This window comes from Falco rusticolus, chromosome 8 (assembly GCF_015220075.1).
Source record: "Falco rusticolus isolate bFalRus1 chromosome 8, bFalRus1.pri, whole genome shotgun sequence".
NCBI lineage: Eukaryota > Metazoa > Chordata > Aves > Falconiformes > Falconidae > Falco > Falco rusticolus.
Genome location: NC_051194.1, coordinates 15,187,093 through 15,213,447, shown reverse-complemented (window position 1 = coordinate 15,213,447; position 26,355 = coordinate 15,187,093).

The window sequence follows — 26,355 nt, the reverse complement described above, 5'->3', positions numbered from 1 at the left end:
TTGGTGCTTAAGAATATAATAACGTAGAAATCTGCATATACACATACATATTTAAATAAAGCATCAATAAGATTAAAAGTAGCTAAAATTAAACCACCAGAATGAGAACAAACAGTATTTGGAGGCTATTGAACCTGTTGATTATTATTGATTCGTTGACTATTTTACACATGAATACATCCAAACTAGGGATAAATCACAAGGTGAGCTGATAAACTGCTCATTACAGTTTTACTGATTTACATTTGTTTTGCATAAATTCAAAGATCTGATGCAAAAATAAAGGAATGAAAGAGGATTCTTGGTCATCAAATCCAATCCCAGACTATTAGAGACATTCACATTCTATAACATCATTCACAAATATTTCCAGGTTCATCACCAAACTAACCTGCTTATCCCACTATTCCACCTGAAAGACTATTCCAGAAACTACCATTCTTGTGGTCAGAAATCTGATTCCTGTCCTGCTTTTCTTCAAGTCTGATGGTAACTATTTGTCATTATGCCATCATCGTCCTTCTGCTTAAACAGTTCGTTCCCATTCACTGTGTTTATTCCCTTGTTACATTTACAGATAGAAAATCACTGGCCATCTCAGCCCCCCTTATGTTCCTTCAACCAAGCCAGGTTCATCCAGTTTGCTGCGGTACCACAGCCTTCCCACTCCTCAGGCCATTCTAATCACCCACCTTGTGTATGTGACAGTCCATCTGTACTCTGCCTGTGAGCTACTTGCTCCCTGCAATTCTTGCAGTATTCTAGACCTCTGAGAACCTCCAAGTAACTGCTTTCATTTTGCCTCTCTTTTTCTGAGGAACCAGACAGAAAATAATATCTATTTCTTATAAAATGTGACATATCTATTCCTGTAATGGTGATGACTGATGTTGTACAAATAATTGCTTTTTTCAGTTTGGTGGCTAAGCCAAAATATGTAAGAAAATCCAAGCAGAAATACTTCCTGCCCATGTTTGTTGCTAAAGCATGGATTATTTTTTTTTTTTTTCCTGCCAAAACAGTGGAAGGAAACAGTCCGTGTCTTTTTGCGCTGCAAATTAGTATTAATTAACATGAACTGTGTTTAATTCCCTTCCTTGCTTTGACACCTACGTCCTGTCTCCCAAAAGAGTGTTCTGATAATCACATTTCTGGAAGGGGTGAACACTACCTTCATCTAAGAGAGGTACATGGGAGAGCTTCACGGCTGAACAGTTATCCTCCTTTCTGTGAAGCATGATGACATCCACTGCTCAGGTTGCCTCCCTGCCATCGAAGTCAGGCTCTGTAATTTGGGTTGGCAGGCTGCCTCCCGTTCCCTCCTGACAGACCTGTTCTACCTGGTGTGGAATGCTTATGTCACTGCACCAGCCGGGGAGAGGGAGTCTGTCTCCTGAAAATTTCACTAAGCTTAGACAAAAGTTCAGATTCATTCCCTGGCTGAGTCAGGGACTGTGAATGTTGCCTTTGAAAGATGAAAAAAAAAAAAAAAAAAAAATCACAGTTTCACTTTTGCAAATTTACATTTAAGCCTTGTCCAATCAGGTATACATTTGAAAAAGACTACTACTAAGTAATTTATACACACACTTATATACCAACACATATATATCCTTGCTTTTGCCTGGTGACTATCTCCAGCATACATAAATCTTGAAATGTAGGCGTATCAAGTGCAATTATTTCAAAGTAGTGGTAGATTCACACATCTCACATAGTTTTGCACTCAAATGAGGAGAGAAGTGTAAGTTTTCCCTTTCACATTTGAAAACAAGAAAATTAAACCAGTCTTCAAACAATCTGCTTATTTCTGATTGAGGAAAAAAGTCTGACAGTATTTTTTTTTTTTTCAGCTGAAAAGGAAGTATGACAACATCTTTCTTATTTAAATAAGATTTTACCAAAGTTGACAATTCTAAGTAGCTTAAGTTAGGCAATTGAATCCTTACTTGCAGAGGGAGACACAGCATACAACGCTTAAGCAGGGCTAAGACTTTCAGATCTCTCTCAGACTTTCTTGTCTACAGGATTAAGCAATATAGTTGACATTTAGCCCGATGACTCAAGGGAACTGTATAGATAAACCTTTCCAACATTTTGGCAATTATCCCTTTATTTTAGAAAATTGGCAGTGTTTCACAAATCTCTAGATTTAGCACTTGACTTCCCTTGCCCAGCCCTTGGTCTCTTGCTTCCTGGGGCTGCTGTTATCTCTTTCTCTTTATCTCTCCAGCTTCTCCTGCCTGCTCCCAGGTTGGATCTAGCACCACTGTGGGACTGGCCGCACGGTTTTGTGACTGATTTAAGCCATGCAGCCTCCAAAAGCATTGGTCCTGCTGCCCCATGTTCCCTTCCTTCCTGTACTAGCACTCCAAACAGCTCTGAAACTATCTAGGTGAGAGAACTTAGAGGGCTCAAAACAATTTTTTTGGGGGGGTGGGTTAGCTTTCAGACTTATTAGTGTGCTGATCCACCTGAACCACTGCAGTAGCACGCCTCCGAGCACAGGGCAGCTGGCAGGGCAGCCTGGCTGGGCACATGCCCTTTCAGTGGGGGTTCACAGGCTGACTCTGATGGGCTGCAGAGCTGCACCCTGGACTAAGCAGATCTGGCTTGCTCTGGGCAGCTTTGCCACCCTCGTGCTCCCAGTGCTAGCTCCCTTAACACCACAACCAGTCCCGCTCCAGCTGAGTTTGCCAGGGGACCATGCCTCCCACTGAGGCTCCACAGAGAGGTGGCCCTCTTCTCAGTCCCAGTTCTGCTTTGTGTTAAAACCAACAAACAAGCCCAAGCCTCCTCCTGTTCGCTCTCCCAGGGCTATGCCGTTTCTAGCCATGGCTGTGCAGCCACAGCATGATGACCAGAAAAAGGACTAAGGGCGTGATGACCTTCCCCTCAGCACATACATTTATCTGTGTGTGTTTGTGTACACATAGGTATAGTCACACTTAATTATATTCTATAGAAATACACACAGACACATCTAAAGATAGAAAATAAACAAATTTAAATAGTTACCCAAATGTTTTTATTAAGAGTTCAGGGTATAAAAGGATAGTAAATTGCCAAGATTTCTATTAAAATAGCACATATTCTGCTCTCTTCAGTCTGCTGTTTTCACAGATTTGAAGATTTAATGGCACCCAATATAACCCCCGATTTTCAATATTCAGTGTCCTGTCTTGCTCCTGTTTAAGTCAGTGGGAGTTTTGCTGTTATCTCCAGAAGAACAGGGGTGAGCATGTGGTTAGTATGGCATTTGCACAATATTAAAATAACCTCTCACAATTGGAACACTTTGCCATAGTTAATTAAGTGTATGAATGACTTGTTTGAACAATCTTCTGTTTGCATTCTGGATCATAGCCATACAATCTGCTGATGGTGCCAGGGTTATCTCTGCTTCTGCTTAGACTTTCTCTGATTTGTTCTGCTTACTGTGGTTTGTTAAGCATATGTTCTTGTGAGTGTTTCTAACCCCAACCTCCTCGTTTTTTTATACTTATATAAACTGAAAGTGACAAGCCATTTGTTTACTGTGGTTCTAAATTAATTAGGATTCTCTAAGGCGTATTTCATACTGTTTGCTGTGAATCCAGTTTACTGAGCGCTGCAGTAGCACTTTGCACCTTACACACCTCATTTTTTAAAGGACCTCAGAATATTTTGTAATAGAAAGTAATTATATTCTAAAAGATGGAGATACAGACACAGAGATGAGGTATTAATGCACAGCAATTCAGTTACACAACTAAGAATAGAAGCTTGGATGTCTGTATTCATAACTGATGAGTAATTACTACAATGACGGTGCCACATGCTTAGTCTTGTGCCTCTAAGCACATCTTCTTGCTACAGCAGAGATTCTTCCAGATCAATGAGATGTAAAATAGAATATACTGAGAGTCTCACTTTGCTAATTCCTTTATTTCAAGCTCAGCGCAATAACATTTGATGTTGCATTAACATGATTTGTACAGAAGAACACAATACGGGATCTATTTTGCAATGCTTAGACCTGTACAACCCTGAACTCCAATGATTAAACTGTTAAAGTTTTTGGACTCACACTCAGTTACATAATACTGTTGCTCACCTTCCAAAAATTTCAGTTGATGAAGGGAGCTTTAGAGCATCTGTAAAATTCTTTTTTTTTTTTTTTTTTTTTTAACTACACAGTCAAGTATACTGGAAATGTCAGTAGAGTATAAGTAATCATATAAGCATTCCTATTTACTAGTCCAATAAAATAATAATTTTGCTAAGTTGCAGCGATTAACAGTTCCAAGACAACACCAGACAGTAACAGTGACAGACAGCAAACCTGTCTAGTAGATAGGAAAGTTAGGAAAAATCTTGAGAGAACTAGTATTACTAACAGCTGATGTCTTACCCCTCACACTGAGGAATCCAAGTCACTTCACAACTGAACATCTAACACAACTAATACTGCCATCTTATTCTATAGAACAAGTTAAAGCCTGACATATAGAACATCTAGAATATCACTTCCAATCAACTCTTCCAAAATTTTTTCCAAGTCCTAAAGCTACGGTGCTACCATTCTTATGGTGATTGCACCAACAGAAACCCTCCTACTTGCCAATACTGTATCTGGCCTTCTAGAGACATGTACTGTATTAGGCACAGTGGAAACACCAATTAAAGTATTTACCCAACTTCTTTCCTTACCCTTTCTAAGGTGATACCTGTCACCAGCATTTGCTGTCCTCACAGTGTGTACAACACCACTTTCAGAAAGTATGGCAGCATCATTTTGGAAAGTGTTGTGTCCTTCATTTACCTCTTTGCACAGCCTGCCTCAAAATTCTGACAAAATTATGAATGAGAGACAGCTATATTCTTGTAAGTGTTGACTGCATACTTCTCTAAACATTTTCAAATTTTATTGCATGTTAATTTTCAATCAATTGCAGAGTTGTGGTAATTAGTAATTTCTTGAAACATCACGGGTTTATGCTCTTCTTTCCTTTTACCTCCTCCTCCAAACAACTAGGTCACACTGTGTAGTGGGTTTGTATGGCAAGGCTTTGGTAGCAGGGGGGCAACAGGGGTGGCTTCTGTGAGGAGATGCCAGAAGCTTCCCCCATGTCCAAGACCCATCGCTGGCCAAGGCTGAGCCCATCAGTGATGGTGCTAGTGCCTCTGGGACAAAGTATTTAAGATGGAGAAAAGCTGTTGTGCAACAGTGACAGCAGCTCGAGAAAGAAGCAAGAATGTGTGAGAGAAACAGCTCTGCAGACTCCCAGGTCAGTGCCAGAGGATGGGGAGAAGGTGCCTCAGGTTCCGGGGCAGAGATTCTCTGGCAGCCCATGGTGAAGCCCACAGTGAGGCAAGCTGTGCCCTTCAGCCCATGGAGGTCCATGGTGGAGCAGATCTCCACTTGCAGCCCAGGAAGGACCTCACACCAGAGCAGGGGGATGCCCAAAGGAGACTGGCCCGGTGGGGGACCCAGGCTGGAGCTGGCAGTTCTTTAAGGACAGCATCCCATGGGAGGGAGCCACGCCGGAGCAGTGTGTGAAGAACTGTAGCCTGTGGGAAGGACTACATGTTCATGGAGAACTGTCTCCCCTCGGAGGATCCCACGTTCAGCAGGGGCCGAGTGTGAGGAGTCCTCCTTCTGAAGAGGAAGAGCAGCAAAAACATGTGATGAACTGACCTTAACTCCCATTCCCATCCCCCTGCACCGCTGGCAGGGAGGAAGGGGAGAAAACTGGGAGTGATGTTGACATGGGAGGGAGGGGTGGGTGGAAGGTGTTGAGATTTGTTTTCATTTCTCTTTACCCTACTCTGATTTAGTTGACAATAAATTAAATTAATTTCTCCAAGTTGAGTCTGTTTTGCCTGTGACATTAAGTGCTGACTGATCTCCCTGTCCTTATCTCAACCCATGAGCCTTTTATTACATTTCTCTCCCCTGTCCAGCTGAGGAGGGCAGTGACGGAGCAGCTTTGGTGGACACCTGGCCTCCAGCCAGGGTCAACCCATCACACACCATTACTAAGTACTAGGTCATTACATGCATGCAAGCAGGAGACAAATTAAATATAATATAAATGCACATTTTAAACAGGTATTATGAATGAAAAAGTCTGATTAAGTACTAACCATCCACTTAAAAATAAAAATTAGAATTGTAACAGATTTATGCTCATTTTATTTGCTTTCTTTATACAAGAATGGTCCTATCTCTTGGCTTAAGTAATTTGTTCAATACAGGCACAAGGCACAACACCTGTTAATATAGAATGTCTCTCTTCTCCATGGATTAGGTTGCAGTAAGAACATATTTATATTCTTCCCCTAGAGCTTGACTTACTTGATACCAGTCAAAGGCTTGATTCAGACACTGAAATCAGCTCATAAATCAAACCCAGAATAATCAGAAAGTAATTTAAAGTTGTGTTTTATTATGATAGACATTCTTTGATAACAGAGATCCAAAATGGTTAAAAACTGTGGGCAGGGATTCCTTATCCAGAGAATGTAGCTAGAGAATGATTTTCTAGAAAATAACAGTCTATTTGTCTTCTGTAAACCATGCAAAACATTCCTTTTTATGAAACCTTTCTGCCACGATCCCTTGCAATGCAAACATTCTTAGTGCTACCCCATCATTATCAATCCCCACCCACAAGTAGAGATTTGATTTCAAAGAGGAAAAATAAACAGGGCTCCATACACTCTGCTACAAGTCATACTATTAGTATAGATTAGATTGTGTAAGACAGTTGCAATTTGGAAACACAGAATACATTGGATTTGGCTTAAAATCTATGCAATATCCAGTATAAGCATCACAGGACTGAGCTTAGCTAAGCCTTCCCCAAAAAACCTCACTCTTTAAAACCAGCTGCACAAAATTCTGCGGCACAAGAACAGCCAGCAGTCCATGCAGGCCAATATTCTGACTTACTCTGAACATTGCTAGTTGCTGAGGAAAAGAAAAGACTTCATAGGGCAAGCAGAGCATCGAGAAAATTTCCCCGGCTTCCAGTAGGCACTGAACTAAAACATTTTCAGAAAAAGAAAAATAACACTTAAACTGATACAGATGTAATGCAGAAATCCTTCTCTTGGAAGATACCTATTTGTCCAAAGCAAATGCCCATGGAAAGGAAGATTCTGACAAAATTACACAGGGAAAATAATTCAGAAAAAAAGCATTTTTGGAAAGTTTTCTGTTTAGATCTTTTATGAACAGGTGGATTTCTATTTCAGAATTTCTTTGCCTCCATTTTAAAACAACATTTAGGGAAAAGTGTCATAGAATCCCAGGAATTTAGTTCTGAGTAAAATTTCACAGTTATTGTAATGCTGTTCTGGAATGGAAGAAGTGTAATTAAATCTGAAGACAAAACCCAACATCTGTTTTATGGTCTGCTTGAATTGTAGATGTTAACTGTGCGTTTTTAGCTGTACAAAACACTGTTACATCTTTTATGTCTATAAACTACCTCTGTTTTTAATGTGTTTTTTAAATGAAAAATATATACTAATAAAATAATATCATTAGGATGTTAGTCCTAATGTCCTTAGCAAAGACCTAAGGAACAGATAGTGTCTACCAGAGATCCAGACTCTTGCAGTGAAAACTGTGCATAGGTACTGTATTGATTAAGTTGTTGTTCCATTAGCTGTTTTTGAGAGGAAGTTACTCCATAAAATTTTCAAAATCAGTGTCAAAAGCCATTCATCAAGAGTTCTTTTTTAATTTAGCTACTTATCCTCAACTTTGTGTACATAAATCAACACTGTTACTGTCAGAGCAGACAGGGGCTGCAACAACATTTGGCTTCTTGACAGTGTTTATTGGTTTCCTTTGTTCCAATTACTACCTATACTACATGCATTAATAGTTGTCCTGTCTTATTTCTATATAGAATGAACATTCTATATTCTAGATAGCGTGAACATTCATACTGTATGTTCAATAATAGCAAATGCCTTCCACCTTGCATTTTTCCTTTCTCCAGAAAACCCAACACTATACCTTCTCCCACACTGCAGTGGTATATTGCTTGTTTGATCCTGAATGCTGCAAACTGGAAACGATGATGAGTCAGCCTTTGACAAGAGCAAACCAAATTGCTGGTTTATTTGAAGAAACATGTGCCCAGCTACTCAACTCTGGTGGTAGGTAAGCCCCAGCAGGTGAATGCTAATGACATTTGTCACTACAGTGCAAATTGAAAGTAAGCTGTGAATTGTAACTCTCTCTTTACAGTCCTTCAGAGTTGAAGTTTTTAAGATTCCTATCTCATAATTAAGTTTCAAAGATCAGAATGCCATTAGTGATGCAGAAGTTATCATTAGAACTTTACATTCAGTGCAAATCCAAAGAGAACAATAATACCAGGAAGGCGCCTAGCTTACCGAAAGTTGTGTATTACAGTTTTTTAAAAACTATGAGTGAGCTAGGAAGGGTATCAAAACATCCTTTGCCTTTGCAAATTGACCGCAATGCTGGGAGGACATTAGATGTGTCTTTAGGATAGGAAGGTTTGAAAAGGTAGGATTTGTGTCTATTTGTTTCATCCAGGCTATATAGAAGAGAAAAGGAGAAACCCCATCCACTAGACTACTTAAAAGAAAATATCAGCAAACCAGACATTTCTAGATAAGGAAGCAATACTTGTGACTGGCTATATCGATTAAACAGACCTCCAGACTTGAGGAAAATCCATTTCTGCTGATCTCAGTGACAAAATACACCTAAGTGTTTATTTGCTAAGATTTAATCTGATTCCTGAGACTTCAAAACCTTTTTTATAATCAAACTTTTTTTTCCCCACTAATAACAGTCTTTAGTTCCTTATCGTTCTGTTAAATTCTAATCAACCAGCTGAAGTTTTCTAGAATAGGTGGAATTTTGTAGGCTGAAAGGCGTAAAACCTATCAGCCTTTTCAGAAATAAAGACACTAAAAAGTGTTTCATTAAAAAAAAATAAACAAATTAAGGACTTAAGAACCCTGTGTTTTGGTGAAGGGAATACCCATGTGTAACTAGCCTGCCTTTTGAATTCAGACTAACAATCACATCTGGTTTGGCCAAATTACTCATCTTGTGAAAATATTACTTCAACATACTACTCGGGAAGTTGCTTCACAGCTGTGAGCTCTGAAGTTTCTATCATCCCTCTGCAGCCTTGATGCCTCTGCAGGTTCTTCAAACCATCAGCGCTACCCATGCACTGTCCCTACGGGAGTGAAGCCAATCTTTCTCTAAGAACCATGCCAGCAGCCAGATTCTGCCTCTTCTGTACTCACTGGCTTCTCAACCTGGTGTTAAAACACTATGAAGCCCTGACTGAAGCTAGTCTGGATTTTCCAGGATGCCGATACTCTCCTCATGTTTCATTTGTGCTCCATGATCCTGGATTTTCAGAACTCCTCCATTCACAGAAGCTGTCTGCTTAGCTTAAGAGAGCAGTTTATCAGAATACTCAGTCACCCGTATTTTCAAAGCACAGCTCCTGACGGATGGATTTGGTCTTTTCAAATTGGATCAACTCTGTAAATCAGATCCAAGCATTTCAAGCCAGGCAGACAAAAAAATAAGCAATGGGAAACAGAAAATTAATGGACAGTTGGCAATAAATTGATTTTAAGTGAATTAACAATACATAGGAGCTCTGTATTTCACTCCTGAACAAAGAAACCATTTTCCTGCTGTCTGCTGCTCCCTACCTTACTTTCTTCACCATTCAACGTTCACAATACCCGAGGCCAATATTCTACTGATCAGAATCATTGCCATTACACATTAGTTTAATACCAATGTGTAAAATCATCATTGGAGAGTTTCTAATTACATTGAAGTTACACACAAGGCAGTTTAAATAAAATTACATATATTTCACAACTTTGAAATTTTTACAATCTGGTAAAGATCCTTCAGCATTCATGTATGTAGGTGCGCTTTTAATACTATGTCTAAAGTTTTTCTAAACTAGTTGATGTTTCATTCCCAGAGAGACTACCGCAACCTTTATTGGTTTTGAAGCTTTAGCTACAACACATACATAAAATACTTGTCTGATATTTATCTGATGTCAGCCTCCATTTGTTTTCTAACACAGTTAATTTTCTACCACTGATAGAAATATAGACAGGCAGAGAGCATGTCTGTGTGCTGAGGGAGAATGGGAAAAGAATGAAAGACTTATACATAATTATGCTAAGCTTCATCTTAAGAGAGCACATGAGAAACTTGCTCAGTCTGATGGTAGCATTCTCCTCTATGACAACTTTTAAGTGAAGATAGTTTCAGAAGCCACAGACTTCCAGCCCATAAAGATGTCTGGAGTATGCCAAATATTGCCTACGCCATACCTGATGATTAATAACAATAGCGTTGCTGTTTTCACCATTAATGAAACTTACTTCAAGTAATATTAGGTAATTTAGAAGCAGAAGTCTTCCTTCAGGAGCAGAAAAGTGCTTGTGTGACCCAGAGCCAAGACATAAGAATTTTCTTGGGAAACAAATCAACCTTCTCAGAGTTGGATAGAAGTTCTGATCAGTCATTCAGAATTAAAAGTGGCAGGGAAGATGTTACTAGTACCAACTATACCTGCTGGTTTCTGACTTTTTTTTTTTTCATTTTTCAAAAATTCATTGTAATAAAATACAATTCTAATTTCTTTTCACTTGCAACATACTGACTGACTTGGACACTTGTGCTGCAGTGTGAAAGTAAGAACACATAAGTTCCCTTTCCTAAGGAAGGTAAGTTAAGCTCAAAAAAAATCAGCTATGCCATATTCCAGAATTGAAAATTTGATGGCAGTGAGATTTATGTTTCTAAATAATCTAGATGTTTTCTAAATACTACCTTTGTAAGCATGAAAATTTTACCTTTTTATATGCACAGGGGGAAAAAAGGCTTTTGAACCACACACGTTCAGGTCACACGGCAGAGTTCTCTTAACCACACTGTCTGGATTCTCTGTGAATTCCTGATGGACCAAAGAAAGAGCAAATGAACAAGAAGTGCCATCAACAGAGACCAGCAGACTGCAAGATCTACCTCTGTATGGCCTAACATGGTTTGAAGCATCATTCATAATAACTTGAGACACCAGGTACTCACAAGTAAAAGGAACTCAATAGGCATGGAGTCATCCACCAACCAACAAAGATAAAGAACAGTACAGAAAAATCCATCTATCCACAACTGACCAGGGGGAACAGACATCGCACTCCAATTCTAACCAGTACGGAAATATTTGTTAAAAGTATTGATGAATCAGATCATGCCTGCATGAAATAAAATATGGCACATAAAGAAGCACATGTTCATCATACTTTGAGAATATCAGTTGGGGGAATTAAGGATTCAGGTTAAATATTAGAAGAACATATTTTTGTACTGGAACTGAATAAAAAGCTCTAAAAGCCTTCCCAGATAAAGGACAGGACAAATATTCATGAGGAATAACTGATCTGCTGTGAAGCAGTACTATGACCTCTTGAGGTTCTTTCAAAACTCATTTTATACTTGAAAAGAAAATACTAAAGCATTCAGGATGGCCACTGCAAAATCATTCCATTAACGCTGCAAACTTAAAGTTTCTTAGTCATCAAAATTGTATTCATGCAATTAATAATTAAGTTCTTTAAAAGCAAATAATCCTAACTACATTGTTTTATAAGCTTCTCAGCTTATAAACCCAAAATTTTATGGCAGCAATTTTATCACCATTTTCCATCTGTAAATTTATAGCATGTTAAGAAGCTATTTCCTTTAAAGGACTGAGGAATACTTACAGTATAAACTTAGAAATCACTGTTCATACATCTAATTTTATTGAACAAAATTGCTGTCATTTATGTAATTGCTGTAAAACTCAAACTGTGCCAATTGGAGAGCTGTATCTAATATAAAGGACTATTTGCTGAGTCTTAAGATCATTTTCCTGTGTTTTTAACCTGTCAGGCTCCTAGATGCCATTGCTTAATGCAGACTTTCCATAATTAAACAGGTACAAACTATCTTCTTTCAAGATTACTTGCTCAGAACTCAGACAGCAGCTTTTTTGCTCAGTTTCTGTCTTTACTGGTCTCCAAACAGACTTGCGTTCCACAGCACAATGCTTTTCCCTGATTTTATTTACAAACAGTCTACAAGGATGAAATACAAGAGGAACAGTCACTCCAAATACGCACGCTGCACGTAAAACTTCTGGCAGGCATTAGTGAAATTGCAGATGTTGACATCTCTGCCTTTCCTAAACAATGACAGTAACACACACTATTTGTAGGCAGGAATTCCTTGTTACAAAGCAGATCGGGAACTTGCTGTCAGGCTTTTGAAGTCTGGGTATTCACTTTATCTGTTTTCTGTTCTTTGCAGTGTAGTGTTCCCTCACTTTGAAGATTCAGCAGGCTGCTAAAGCGTAGGTTACAGAACATCGATTTCCAGCACCCCAGGTCTCCGTAGTTTGTAGCCCCAGCTCCCAGCATGAGCCATGGGAACCCACCAGGAATCCTGACACTGGTTCAGTCCGGGCTACGTGTTCTCCTGCAAGCTATGCAAAGCGGTACCACGTGCACTTACAGCCACTACTTTAGGCAAGTTTGGGATTGGGACACACCAATTCTCCAGTTTAAGTATGGAGCACGTACACATGTGCCTTTTTTCTTCGTTTTCCAGGCATCAGCTACTTCATTATGCAAATGTAACCAAATGTTTAGGCTGAATGCACTACTCAGACCTCTGATTCTTTTGCCATGTTTATATCCCAAGCAGAAAAATTCTTAACCAACTGTTTACCTTGCTCACTGGAGAAAACCCAACATTTGAAAAAATAAAGGAAGGGGACAGAGATAAAAGTTTTTGAAATATTGCATATCTAAATGCAGAGTACAGAGGTAGAAATTTTGTTTTGCATAAATTGTTGCAGTAATTAAAAAGACTGTCTCACTATTGATATACGTTAGAAATTATTTCCAAAACTGACAGAAGACAAAATACGGACATGTAATATTTATAGAAAAATATCACCTTAATAAATAGTCTATTGAAAAAAATATAATATGGAAGCATAAGTAAAAACATACAAGTCTTACATAATAGCTCTTTTTATCACTGGTGATCAAGAATTTCTCTAGTGCTGCAGAGCATAATCATAAGGCATCGCCTTGCGTGCTATTTCTAATGTTACCATGTCACCATGTCACCTGCTGTTGCGAAAGAAGCCGAGAAAAAACCATATTTTTGGTCATTTAAAATTGCACACATGTTGTCAGAAATAGCAAACTGCCCAGTCTATTTGCAGATTGGCAGGGACCCAGGGCTTGCCATTTTCCAGATCATAATTGATTCCTTTGGCAGACCTCTAGCTATGCTGCAATACAGTCAGTGCAGGGAGACACAGAGCCCTGCCTTCTATTTTAGTCTTTTCAAAAAACCCACCTAAATTAAAGGAATGATAAATAAATGACCAAATAAGCTTCAAAGTATGCTGTGTAGGAAGAAGAGCAACCAAGATAAAATAATTTTATACAACATAATCTGAACATATGATGTCAAGCCAGTGTAAGGACAGTATGGTTTTATCAGCCTCCTTATCCTGGTGGTCATTGCAGCTACTACCGCCGAGATATTCTGCCAAACTCAGAGCAGCTTGACACTTCTACACTGTAGTACTTCGCTATTCTAGAGAACCCTGTGGAAGATACGTCTTCATGTATTATATTTTCCTTTTCAGTTAAGTGAAAGGAAAATAAAAAGTAATGTTAGAGAAGGTTCATCTAGCATACAATACAAAAATGCATGCTCTAAAATGAGGATTATAAAAAAAAAATATTAAAATCACACTTAGTTGCTCCCCAGAATAATTTTCAACAGGTGTCATTAGCACTGTCCTCCATATAGGCACTTGCAAACAAAAGAGAATGGCTGATTTTGCCAGACATTCTCCTATTTCAAAATGTGTATCTGGCTATAGAAAGTCTGGCAGTAAATTAATAAAATTATTAGAAGTCAAACTATTAATCCCTTTTCCTCACTGCTGAAAAATCCTGCTCAGGTTACTTGAGCGTGTGATCTCATCTGCCAAATCACCATAAACTTTTGAAGTAAAAAGTCAGCACATCGAATTAACATCAGTCTAAAGTGTAAATGGATGTATGTAAAATGTGATATATGTAAAAATAATGGTTTGGTTGGCCTTCTGTTTTTGGGGACTTCAGCACTTGCATTTCCCATTTTTCTGTATAGTTGTGATTACCAGAAACTTTGAGAAAAGCATAGGATTCTTATATCTTGAGGCTGGGCTTTTAAGAACAACCAGAGTGTGCCGAGACATGAAATAAAGCGCAGAAAGCCGGCAGCCAGCAGAGCAGCCCTTGCATCACTTAGTGCCTTGCTCTGGAACCCACCCAGTACGTCTGGAGGTTCTGACTGCAGCTTCACTGAGACATTCAGAAATTCACTTCACTATTCCATTTTGAATTTATCAATTTTTCTTACATATATTTTGAATGCCCTGCAGCTAGCTCCTCATAATTTTATCATTTCACAGAAGAGAAACAAATATTTTCATTAAATCAATATTTCATTTGTTCATCATATTCAAAGGTATAAATCATGAAAAATACTCATAATACTTCACCCTAGCCCCAAAAAAAACAACCCAAAAAACAAAAACCACAAGAAACCTATTTAAAAATGCAATAACATTAAATCACTTCCCCAAGAATTGTAGCATTTCCAGTAAAACTACATGTACAAATATTTATTTCAAATAATTATCAGTGATCAAACCCTTGAACTGTTTCACCAATCTCAGTTAATTCAAGATGGATTGGAGCAACTACTACATGAAATAAAACATAAATAGTTCAATGCTCTTAATGGAAGTATTTAAACTGTAAAAAATAATGAGAATTCTGATAAAATATTTTGAACGTGAAGGAATACCCTTTATTTTCAGGAATGAAAATAGATATATGATGTCAGGCTGTATTTTGTTTGGCATAAACCATAATAAACTGAAAATATTGTAAGAAAATCTCGTTTAGTGTCACGAAGGGAAGTACATTGGTTCATAGCAGAAGCAGTAAAAAGAAAAAAAAAACCAAACAACCAACTGTATAGATGGTTTGGATCAGCCATTTAGGTTGGCCCTACACCACCTGCAGACCAGAGTACACAGGGGCTGCTCTGGGAGTGTCAGGCCAGAGCTCAGTGTAGCTCCTGCCAACACTGCTCTGGTATTTAACGCCATGATTATAAGGAAAACACTTTTAGAATATAAAGTATCAGGCATGACAGCAGCTCACCTACATCCTCGGGTTGAATTGTAGAGAATATTGTTGCTGAGGCCAAGATGAAATGAACAGACACATGAATGATGCTCATGATTGCCCATTCAAACCTCTGTTGTGCCAGATTTCACTTTATTCATTCCTGATAAAGGACAAAATCTTAATACTTTATGTGGATCATTGTGCACCAATATTTGTGTGATTAATTCTACCAAGACAAGCCAACAGTGCAAATCTATAAATATTTACTTCTCAGCTCATTGACTTTCTATTTATTCTTTTGGTGTTACCAGGAGGGAAGTTTTAACACTCCTTTTTCACGGCCTTTGTCTGAGCAGCTTTACTCATCACACTGTGCCAAGGTTGAAAGAGCATCACAATGTAGCCTGGGAAGGCTTCTAAGGATAATAAATGCCTTTTCATTGACTTGAATAGCCTAAGCCCTACGTGTATAACAAGCACATTCCTCTCCCTCAACTAGTGTCCTTAACAGCTGATCGTTCCTGGAATAAAAAAGCCTGTAGAAGAAATTTTACCTAAGTGGTTTGGGCCAGATCTTAAAGACAGTCGGATCATCCAGCACCTTGGAAATATTCCTTGGTCTGGGGCCAGATAAACTGAAATCCAACCGCTCTTAAACAAGTTATGCAACATCCAAGACTACATACTGCCAGTTCAAGTTCATTGCTAGCATCTATTATAAGGAGAAATTATTATCAGCAAACTATCCTTTGCTCAAAACACAAAGATTAACTGTCCTATGCTGTTTGAGAAAAAAATACTTCAATTGCCAGTGAACATTACAAAATGAAACTACCACATGTAAGTCCATATATACACAGACTGGTGTGTTGGCCATGTCCCTTCCTTGAGCGACAGGAAATAACTTTTGTACTAATTGGCTTTTGAATGCTAAGAAGGGATGAAAAAGATGACCATTTCTGCTTAAACTACTGCATAACTAACTGCTAATCTATGTCAGGGAATGTCTTTATCAAAGATGAAGTACAGACATAAAAGTCAGATAGTGCTAAAGAGTGTTTCTTTTTTGTCTGATTATCCATAGTCTCACTAGTTTTACATTCAGTTCTTCTGCCGGACATGTTAAAAACACAGAACCAGCACTGAGTGTGGAAATCCTACCAAAGAAACCCTGCAAAGAAGAAAAACACACTGACAGAGAAATACAAGAAAAAAAATACAAACCTTCCCTTTGGAGCAAATACCCCCGTGATGCTTATACAAATATAAAGCAACATTTTTGGACATGATGAATTCTGCCATCTTTTCCCATTAATGCACTTACTGTAGTTAAAAGGTAAAAAACTTGTTCTAACTGCACTGATTCTTTTAGAGAGAAGTAGCAAGCCATGCCAATACAACATCTGCTTAATAGAAAGGTCTAAGCTGCAGTTTGAATATTTATTGCATGGAAAAAGCATCATTTTGAAATTGTTTTCAGCTTTTAACTGGCAGTTTTTCCTTTTCAGCGTTGAACTCCTTTTATTTTGTAGTTTTAAAGGGCTCGGAATGGTCGCTGTTCTATTATGACTCACAAGGGAAAAGTGCATGTTTGAATTATGAAGCACAGTGATTCTCTGGAGAACTCTGTGTGTATTACAGGACGTTTTGTTCACTGATTGATTGAAAACCATTGTTTCTGAGCTGCTGATTACAGGAGATGTCAATTTACAGACCCACTAAAAGGTTTGCCACAAAATTATACATTGCATTTAAAACAAGCCCACACTAAGTACTTTTATAAATTAGCATCGATATAATATTACAGACTGGTTATATTGACACTGGAAATTGTATTTGTGAAGATTTAAAGAAAAAAGTCTAGTGACTGTGTCAAGCTAAAAGGAAACAGTTCCATTTCTTTATCAAATGAGGATCTGAATTATTCCCTTGTTCCTGCATTCTGATCTTGACCTGTAACACTGAATTCCTTTCTACTGAGAAGTAGTTTCAATACAGAAAGAAAAAACATCTACCATATGCACATTTCTTCTCTCAGAGAGCAACTGAGATTGCAGCTTACATTGTGCATTAAAATTCATGTAGCCTAGCTCTGATCCTTATAATTCTTTATAACCTGGAAAAAGAAAACTCTGCATAAATAAATAAATAGGCACCCTGTTTTGTAAGGTAAATGTAGTAAGTAAAATTGGCTAATATCTGTTATATCTTCAAATATAGTTTTCAACTTAAGGGTTTAGCCAGAAATACAAATAAGCCACAGTGGAAATAACCTTGTAACTTTATGAAAAACACAGAAAAATGTACTGACACTCTGTGTTCCCATGTGGTCAGTTTATAAAAAAATCTTTCAGTCTCTCTGGTTTTCAGTATCTTATTAGTTTAAATGACATTATCCTTACCAAGATGTGGTTTTGGGCTGATGCTTTTAGCAACAAATACCGCAGATGCAGTATTCACCTTGTCATGCATGCGGGAGGTTGGCAGCAGATGAAAACTCAAGGCTAAAATGCCTTGTGACTACTTTTCATGTTTTGTGAAAACGTTCTGATAAAGCACTGTTAGAAAAGAGAGCAGTGACATAATTATCTTAGCGCTTTAGCTCATGGAGTATAAATGATGTTCTTGTTCGGGTTAGATAATGCAAACTAGAAGAGGTCAAACTGGACAAAAAGGGAAAAAAATTGTGGGCCTGACAGAATAGGAAATGACATTCCCTGATTTCAAGAAAAGAACAGAATATTCAAAACCATCCTTTGACTCACTTATTTACCAGTTTAATTTGATAAAAAGAGGGTGAAAGGCTGATGAATAAGGTCAGGCAAATAGTGATGGGTTAAACCTGCTCTTCATCTGCAGAAGTCACTTTTTAATAAAGAAGGTAGCATAGTTTCTCATAGACTTTAGAGAAAATACAGAATATGCACAGAGAAGGTGTGCTAAGATAGTGAAAATTCTTCACCGGAAATGCAAGCAAAACAAAGAACATGGTTTAAGTTACATTGTACATTAGAAAAGAACAAGAAAAGCATGTGAAATGCCAACTTTACAAATATTTGTATTAAAACTAGCAAATGTGATTTGGCATTTTATGACTAATTAACTTCTCTGACTAAAGCTGGTATATGAGAGCACAACGGAAAGCACTATTAGAAATATCTTACAATGAAAATCCAGAGTTTAGCCATTTCCGGTGCATACTGTGTGTAGCTGGAAATGCTGCTCCCAGGGCTCACTGGACTATCACTACACCAATTTTGTTTCACAGAGGCAGATTAAAAGTTTGCAGGCACTTGACATTGATATTTTACTGTCACCTATACTAAAAGATGAAAATGATACCAGGCTACTTATAGCTATTTTTCTTTAATCACAATAATATAGAAATCATTACAAGAAAAAAGAATAAAAACATAAGACTGAGTGGAAAATGGATTAAAACACTACATGGGTTTGCCAAGCATGGATTTGTCAATCTTCTAGTGGTAGAATAATTTTTTTCTTTAAATAAGATAACCAGATTTTCATGATGGAAATGGAATCAATCCAATCTCTCTGTAATAAAAAGAGAGATCTGATATTATGACTCTTGGGAAATACTAAGGTAATGTGCAGAGGACTAGCATAAGAACTGTAAAAGAAGTAAGAAGGTGTATAGAAAAGGGAGAAATAAACAGCAGTTTGTACAGAAAGGAGAACTAAGCACCTGGGGTGGAGGTTGCTAGTAGAGTTTAGTATTAAACAGAATACACTACGTAATAATATATAATAGTAAGAAGACAGAGAGTTCATACTGATTGAGTGCAGTGCTATAGGCAAATATTTTTCAAGTCTGTCATGGAGGGATCTAAGAGAGGTATCAAATCACAGGGGAACCTATCAACTTTAGTAACATTTTAAATAATTCCATCAGATTCTCCTGCTTTTTTGTTGCATATTACAGCAATTTTCTGTAAATCTTTTAGTCAGATGTGGTGGAATATATTAATATTAAAAAATAAGACTTGAAGAAACTGGGAAAAAAAACCTTGCCTTTAATTTCTTCTTTGCAAATACAAGTGGAAAATATAAGTATCTACAACTAATCTGATATAATCAAGTCTTGCTATCTTTTGGTCATTATAAATCATTGGAGTATTATTATTGAATTATTCATTGAATAATAATAATAAATTAAATTCTTGGTTATAATACTACAGTTGATTATATAGTTGGTTTTTTTTCAAAGACTGCCCTGAAAGTTTTCTGAGACTTTTGAATATGTAACCAGTATAAATAAACATCAAAAGCTACATGGGTACTTATTTCATAACTGTAAAGCAGGGAAGCGCACAGTCACATGGCAGCGTGCAGGAGTACACTCAGGAAGTCCAGGACTTCACCGTTACTTGTTCTTAATTAACATTTCACAAGACTGATTATAACTTCTATTATATCAATGGAACTGATCCCTATGGTCTTCTTAAACAGAGGCTGCATCGTGTAAACAAAACACACTTACGTAGTGTTTTAGAATTTGGATAAATTAATCTAAAATTCCGTATGTCCTTCACTTTTCATAGATGATTAGACGCTGCAAAACTTAGCAAGGCAACACCTAAACTCAGGTCATCATGCAGTCCATAGCACATGGCACCATTAAGAAGCGCCTAGCTATCGCATGTTCTTCACTGTACAGTTTATATTGCTTGGCTTTACATACAGATGTGTAAAGTTTCCAATTCCGGGGACTACTTTATGATGCCAAACAAACTTATTCTAGAGTTGGAGCTGACTGCTGTTCAAACACAACGACATGTAGGAAACAATCCCTTTATTTGCCAGAGTAATACGAAAGCCGATTAAAAAACCAAAGGCATTGTTGTAAATGGCACAGCAGACACGCCTGCCATTCGTGAACCTAGTAAGCATTTTGTTTAGTTTAAGTTCTCTTGATTACTATACTGGTACCACTGCTTGTTTTCAAATTACAGAACACCATAGCTGGAAATTCATGACATTCAAAATTCAAAACATTTACAGTTTCCTAAGCTTAGGCAGGGCTTTTGAATTTTACATCCAACTGTTTTCAAGGATTATTCTGTATTACATTTTCTGCATAACAAATTTAGGTAACATCCTTGCACTTCTCTGTTTTCTTTTGATCACGTTGTAAAATAACCACAGTAGGTTAAATACAACTGTGGGAATAAATACATAAGATTTCCAGCCACCATCTGAGATAAATATTTGCATAATATTTAGTTAAATCCCTACTGAAAAGACTAAGACCTCTTATCACTGTCCAGATTGAATTCTGAATTTATCAAAATATACACACCTTTGCTGGTATTAATTTATGTATTTAGAAAATCTAAAGCCAGGCCCCATTCACTGAGGGTTGTGGGTTTTTTGTTTTTTCTAGAAGTAAAAGGACACTGAAAAGTGTATATATATTAAGTTGTGCATCTGTGCAACATTTACAACAGATTCCTTAAAAATCAGAGACACTGTCATCTACAGGTTACAGGCAATGCTTAAAACCTAGGTGTACTTAACGTTACCATCTACCACTCTTCATGTGCATAATGATTCACTACAAGTGAGATATTATAGATTTTAAATCTCTCAGGACAAAAACGCATTATTGTATTTTTAAAGAAAAACAGATCCTTACACAAATGTCAAAAGAAACAGATCTTTATAAAGCTGATAGAAGATAATTGGTTTCTTCTGAAAATTTGCTTTGTTAAATAACTGATTATCTACCTAGGGATGTTCTAGTCCCTCATACTCACCAGATATCCAGCAGTAAAATACAAAAGCATTTAACTCAAATGCTTATAAAGTTCCCAAAAAGAAACAGCAAAAGAAAGTGTGAGTAAATGCCTAACCCCTTGTTTGTCCTACCTCCCGCCCACTTCTGGAGATAACCTGCTTTATTAACTGTGGTAACTGATGACTAACAATGTGGGGAGGGATGCTGGGAAATAGCCAAACTAGTCTTTTTATTGCAGCAGCATATTCCACCAGGATGGAAAAGATATCCTTAATGTTAAAGGAATTTTTAAAAAATTGAGGACAATTTTATTATTACTATTTTATTTTATCCTCATACTGGCTTTCCTTAGTTAAATTCTGCTGTTGGCAGTGGGTCTGTTGCTTCCCTGCTAAAACAACAAGTACCTACTTTTTATGAAAAGTCAGTCAGAAAACTAGGCTACTGTTAGAATACTTGGTATTTCCTGCTAACAGTACTCAGAGTACTATTAATCAAAAGAGAACATGCAATCACGGTAAATATTTCAGTATGTATTTATTGCAAGAGATGTTTTAAGAATAATGATAGTCTTTTTAGACTAAACATATGAGGGGAGGGCAAAGAGATAAGAAGGTGACTACATTTTCATCTAATTAAAAGCCTTCATAAATATTGCACAGAAAGAGGCAGATTGATGGCTGTATTGGTCTTGAGCCTATTTTTCTTTCCCCTGTAAATATTTGGGTACTTGACTCTGCAAGCGTTAATGTTGTTAAGGCTGGTATACAATTATACATGGATAGACTACAAGGAATGATGGGTAATACCAGCATGAATTAGAATAGCAGGAATTGTTTTATTATGATCACATACCACAGTGCCAAGGACAATGTTACTATGCAGGATAGAAAGAGAGATAAGATCACATCCGAAGGCTACAGAAATATTGATGAAAAAAGATGCCTTCTGTAGGGCAGAATTCAAAGCTAACAAAACAGAAAGTTCTGTCTCCCATCAATTTTGCCAGCAGATAATTAAAGGTGCAACAGAGTGTACAAAATTAAAATTTTGTAAGTTAATATTATTAATTCAAAAGTTTGTATAGAAGTATTTTTGGTGAACTTTTTTTTTTTAACTACGTGAAAGGATGTAATGGTTCTTCTTAAAACTCCATCTTTCAAAATGATACCCTACACTACAGTTAAATGTAAGATGCTACCATAATGATTTAATAGCACGTCACATGTTTACCACTGGTAGAAAATCAATCACACAAGATGCAGAGCAGTAAGGACTGAGACCCAGGCCCAGAATTCTTTCATAATCAGGGCAGCTTGACTGGCAACAACAGATAACGAGCATTTGTCTCTATGCTCTTCCAAGTAGTTTGCATCCTGTTTACTCACCTAGGCAAAACACCAAAACAAGTTGTCAGTTCAGTTTCACCCAGAGGCCATTTGGATATATTTTGACCTTGGACTTAACAAAATATTTTAAAATACTGTTACTGACCTGAATTAAAATAAAGTCTACTCCTCTTCTGTGTTCAGTGCTAGAATTAATTACAATATTGTTTCACTCTACGTGGCTCCAGGTGAAAAAACATCTAAAATGATACCATTACTTCACTCTATAAAAGTTATAGATTGATTTTGTAACCTTAATTTCTGTAATTCATACATTTTTTCATATATATATTATATGTGTATATATATGTATTTCTGCATTGTATATATTCAAACTGATGTTTTTGGAGTCTCATCTCAGTTTACTGGTTGCAGGTAGAGTTTAACCTGTTGAAGCTCCCTGGAGGTACATTCTCCAGTCTCATCCAGGGGAGCCTTCTGGCAGCTCTCTGAACTAAATGAACACATCAAATGATAAATCTGAAGTACCCTCACACCTTTTTAAAAATCTCTGACTACTTCATGGGTCCAGTTTTGAGAAGGTCTCTGCCAAGAACTGAGCTGAAAGCCCTGGGACGGTGACCTTCTCTGTCACACTGGGAGAGCAGCCTGGTGCCTTTGAATAGTTAACACACAACCAGCACTGGGTTGATGTAGGATGAGAGAAATGGTTCCAGCTCCCAGCTCCAGGGGCCCGGGCTGCAAGCTGCAGTGTGTGTTCAGCTTTCCCAGCTTCTGCTGCAAGGCAGCAACCGTTGGGGAAAGAAGAAACCGCTGCAGCAGTGACTGCAGTGTTCTGAGCAGAACCCAGTGCCGAGTGTCTTCCAGCGCCCATGCTAGACACACATGCTGGAATCCGTGAAACAAGCCAATACAAACACTAGAAGCCATCTAACTGAGGCATACGAGATTTCCATGAGTAAGGGAGACTTGAGTTCTCCTCAGGAGAACAGTAAGTTTTCATATGCATCCCACTGTCCTCACAGGCTTCTGGTGGCACCACAATAACTGATGCCAAGGTCAGAGGTCTTCCCAGTTAATGCCCAAGGTGCAGCATAGCACACTCTCACTTGCCTTTAACAGGTGGCGTTCCTGGTCAGTCGTAGCTGGAAGCAGTGCTTATTCACTTCCAAGTCATGATGAAATCACATACAACTATTTTTTTTTTCCACTTACTGAAGTCAATAAGAGATTTTTCTAGAGACTTAAAAGTGGGTCCAAAACTTATATAAGATTGAGGAAAACAGACTGAAACTAGCTACAATATGAGGCTTTTCCTACCTGAAATATCTTTTTCCCAAAAGAAAGCTTGGGTTTTGGGAGGTGTAATGGGCAAAAAAAGAAAACAAGCAAACTGAAAGTTTTGTTTCCTCAAAAACTATGAAATTTGTTGAATGAAGTTACTTCTTTATGAGCAAAGTAAGGGCGTGGGGAGGGTCTGGATACCTTAAAAGACAGGAAAATCTCTCTAATAAAATAGTAGTGCAGGTTACTTGGGCAGACCAGTATACATCTCCTCCATGGATCCACGTGCTCAGCTTGGAGCCAGCCACAGCTGTAAGCCTGCCCTGCCTTGCGTATGCCTGGATTTGTCTGTAGAGCAGTTTCGAGTTATGATCCATACAGAGATGTATTAGCTTGCATTCAGGACCAGACAAATACGATGACATTTTGTGCAAGAAGTGCATTTGCTCAAGGAGCTGTACAGATGCATTGCCACAGCGCTTCCCACACTGCTACTAAGCCCTTCTGTAAGTCAACTGGCTCTGTTCCCTGGCTTCTTTACATCCATAGCACATCTTAAGTGCAGTCTGGATAATGTGCATGTTTCTGAACAGTTTTTGTTTTACCGATGATTTATTTGTATAAACAATGCATGAAACCTTTCTACTGGAGACACTAACTGAGCCCTATGAGATCTGATTTCATATGACTAGAATCAATCATTTATGTGTCCTTACCAGGTAGCATTTTCTTCCTGCCATTCCCCAAGGAAAATAAAACCTGATCTCTTCTCAACCAGATGCAACATTCTCATTTGGTACTACAAGCAATCTCAGAGCTAGTGCCAGTGATTGAAAATTGCGATATTGCACACAACCTCTTTTCATGTTCGACATGAAAATGTATTTTTGGACACTCAACAACTTATTGTTTAAATTAAACATGGACGGACACTGACATCCATTTTTTCCCTTTGTCTGACTGAGCTGAACTGCCTTTGATTCATGTGCTAATGGAAACAAATAATATAATCCACAATGAATAATTTTGCTCTGCTCAAGATGTGAAAGCAATAATAAAATAGTAAACACAAGTTAGCAGACTTCCTTGTAAATGTTACAACTGCTTTCTTTGTCATGACAACAGATATTTATCTGCTGCCTACTTTTCATTTATATGCAACATAATGAAGTAAGTGAAAGCGTCTTTCTATTCTAAAACAAAGATTTCCAGGATTCACAACTCATACCAAGCTATGGACGGTGATTTTCCCTGTGTGTATCAGCATTGCCTATCAGCAGGTTAAATGAACTTCATTTAAAATTCTTCTCTACCTGTCACTCACACTTGCACGATGTAGATTTAATAGTAGTAAGGTTTTCAGAGTCAAGTTTATCCATGTGCGATTCAAACCTAATCTATATCTAGTTTTACACCTAGGTAGGGAAGGACTTTTCTAGGGTACAAATATGTACAAGACTTTTTATATTACACAGTAAACAACATTAAAAACCAAGCTCAGGAAAGACTCACAGCTTGTTGCATTAATACAAATTCCGTACTGCTTCACGATGAGAGTAGGAAGGGAAAGTTGGCTGCAACCAATGTGACCTTACTGAAAGTTCACAATCCTGCAAGGGCCATGCTGCAGAACTCTTTAGAAAATACTTACAAATAGCAAGCGTGATGAACCTGAACGTCTTATGGTAACATAAGTATGTCTGAGAGACATCTTAACCCTCTTAATGCCATATCAGCCTGTGTTCCAAGGGGCATCTAGTTACCCAAACCTCATAGTCATTCAGACCACAGACCATTCAGACCCTTGGAATTCAAAACATGTGTTTCAAGGTTTCAAACAAGTGCCTGCGTGTCAGCTGCTTCCATCCCTGGTCTTTGCTTAAACTACAATAAATACAGATTACTGCAGGCAAATAAGAATAGGCAACCAGGGATAATTTTTTGGAATCACCACAGCTACATTTATCACAGTTCATTGATTTGCACCCAAAGATCTGCTTCTTAAACCAGCGCTGCCAAGACTGCTGAGGTATCCTTCTGAACTCAGTCCCTTTAAGCACAGAGCCTGGCTCAACAGCTTCCTTGCCTAAGCTGGCACTCTTCAACATCGACTCCTCAGCTTTCCAAACTCCCCAAGCAGGACTTAGACACTGCTGCCAGAAATAATCACTAAAGCTGTCCCTTCATAAAAGCAACAAACAATAATTTTTAGCAATATGCATTTTCTGTCTAAAGACTATTTAAATTCCATGTGTACATCACCATGGATGGGGGGGAATGCTACATAATGTTTGGCCAAAGAATTCCTCTCCTACTCTCTTCTCATTTTTTATTTTTCAATATCAAACAAGTCTTCATTTTTAAATGAACCAGATTGTTACCTCAATTATTAGCTTCCAAATCAAACAATTAAATTCAAGTTGTAATTATAAGCTAATGAGTCTTTCAAAGGAGAGCTTGGCAAAGAAATATTTAAGTGTTAGAAAAATGTTCTTGAGTAGTAAGATATGCTCTACTTATTATATGCAAAATGCTTCATAAATTTGTTTAATATTCACAGTAAAGTAGACAGAAATATAACCAAGAGTTTTGTTTTTGAGAATGTATAAAAGGAGGAAAACAGGCTGCTGAGGGAAGGGGAATAAGAGAAAAAGTAATCTATGTCAACTAATGAAAACTGATTTA